The sequence below is a fragment of the Oratosquilla oratoria genome, chromosome 17 (genome assembly GCF_046742065.1).
Source record: "Oratosquilla oratoria isolate Oo_2021 chromosome 17, ASM4674206v1, whole genome shotgun sequence".
Classification (NCBI taxonomy): domain Eukaryota; kingdom Metazoa; phylum Arthropoda; class Malacostraca; order Stomatopoda; family Squillidae; genus Oratosquilla; species Oratosquilla oratoria.
Window position 1 is genome coordinate 14,757,165 of NC_134793.1, and position 2,500 is coordinate 14,759,664.

Below are 2,500 nucleotides of genomic sequence, written 5' to 3' on the forward strand. Positions count from 1 at the left end.
TCTGTAAACACAACCAATATCGGTACTCTGTTAATCCCAACCAATATCGGTACTCTGTAAATCCCAACCAATATCGGTACTCTGTGAATCCCAACCAATATCGGTACTCTGTAAATCCCAACCAATATCGGTACTCGGTAAATCCCAACCAATATCGGTACTCTGTGAATCCCAACCAATATCGGTACTCTGTGAATCCCAACCAATACCGGTACTCTGTGAATCCCAACCAATATCGGTACTCGGTAAATCACAACACCAATATCGGTACTCTGAAAATCACAACCAATATCGGTACTCTGTAAATCACAACCAATATCGGTACACTGTAAATCACAACCAATATAGGTACTCTGTAAATCACAACCAATATCGGTACTCTGTAAATCCCAACCAATATCGGTACTCGGTAAATCCCAACCAATATCGGTACTCGGTAAATCCCAACCAATATCGGTACTCTGTAAATCCCAAACCAATATTTGATGGTACTTGTCCTAACTTAGTTTAACCTAACTTGACTTTACCTGACCTATCCTAACCTAACTAACGTAACTTTAGGCCTCAGAAAACCTTGTAAATAACGGAGACCACCTTTAGTATCGTCTTAACTTACCACTGCGTCAACACAGAAACTCTTCTTATACTGTACACGACACACATACCAACTCTGGCTTTCTTAGATGATGTCAATCATTATTCTCTTTAAAACGAACTCATTTCTCATTCATATTATCCTCTGAGAGGGAAACTCGATCTACAATCGTAGATGTTCCTTAATTATGTCCAAGATTTCTGGAGACATAAAGGAATGAAAAAGAAAATAATTTAATGAACATTGTAGAAAAGATATGAAGGGACATCCGATTGTATATATACATATGAATATATATATATATATATATATATATATATATATATATATATATAGATATATATACATATATATATGTATATATATATGTATATATGTATATATATATGTATATTATATATATATATATATATATATATATATATATCTTCATGGCGTAATCGGTTAAGTCACTATCACTTGTCACGTGTTAGCGCAGGTTTGAGTCCTTGGGTGTACCACGTTTCAATTCCTGCATGTATGACTCCTCGAGTTTCTCGGTGTTGATGGCTTAGAATGGTCTGGATGAATGGTCTGGATGGATGTCATGCAGAATGTCTGAAAAAGGGAGGTTCAGTGATGGTGGACTGGTTGGCGAGATTATCTAATGTTTGCTGGAGAGAGGGTAGAGTACCGGAGGACTGGAGTAGTGCCTGTATAGTTCCTCTTTACAAGGGAAAAGGGGACAAGTGTGAATGTAGTAATTTCAGAGGGATTAGCCTGTTGAGTGTAGTAGGGAAGGCTTATGGGAGAATCTTAATTGAGAGGATTAGGAGAGGAACAGAAGGAGTAATTGGTGAGGAACAGTGTGGTTTTAGGACGGGTAGAGGTTGTGTAGATCAGATCTTTGTGGTAAGACAGATATGTGAGAGAGCTATAGGAAAGGGGAAGGATGTTTTTTGGGCTTTTATGGATCTGGAAAAGGCTTATGATAGGGTAGACAGAAAGGCACTGTGGGAGGTTATGCAGATTTATGGGATAGGAGGAAAGCTTTTGGGAGCTGTCAAGAGTTTTTATGTGAGTAGTAGAGCATGTGTTAGGATTGGAAATGGAGAGAGTGAGTGGTTTGAAGTAAAGGTGGGACTTCGTCAAGGATGCGTTATGTCGCCCTGGCTGTTCAACTTATACATGGATGGGGTGGTGCGAGAGGTGAATGCTAGGGTAGTGAGTCAGGGATTGGAGATGGTTAAAGAAAATGGAGAAAAGTGGGAGGTGAGCCAGCTGTTGTTTGCCGGCGACACTGCGCTTGTGGCAGGGTCAGAGGAGGGATTGAGGAAGCTGGTGGCAGAGTTTGGGAGAGTATGTGATAGAAGAAAGCTAAAGATAAATGTGGGTAAAAGTAAGGTGATGAGATGTACAAGGGGTGAAAGTGGCAGTAGACTGGAAGTGAACATTAAGGGAGAGCGACTGGAGGAAGTGGATAGTTTTAGATACTTGGGTGCAAGTGTAGCAGGAAAAGGTGGAGTGAAGGTGGAGGTAGAATGTAGATTGAGAGAAGCGAGTAAATGCCTTGGTGGTTTAAAGAGTGTAATGAGAAATAGACATTTGGGAATGGATGCGAAGAGGAGACTGTATGAAGGAGTGATTGTGCCAACAGCACTGTATGGGGCAGAAACGTGGAACATAAGAGAAGAAGAGAGAAGGAGTTTGAATGTGTTTGAGATGAGGTGTCTGAGAAGTATGGCGGGGGTTACTAGGCTAGATAGAGTGAGAAATGAGGAGGTGAGGAGGAGAACAGGGGTGAAAAAGGATTTGGGAGATAGGGTTGATGAAAGAATATTAGGATGGTTTGGACACATGGAAAGAATGAGTGAAGAAAGACTAGTAAAAGAGGTATGGAAGGCAGATGTGGAGGGAGTGAACATG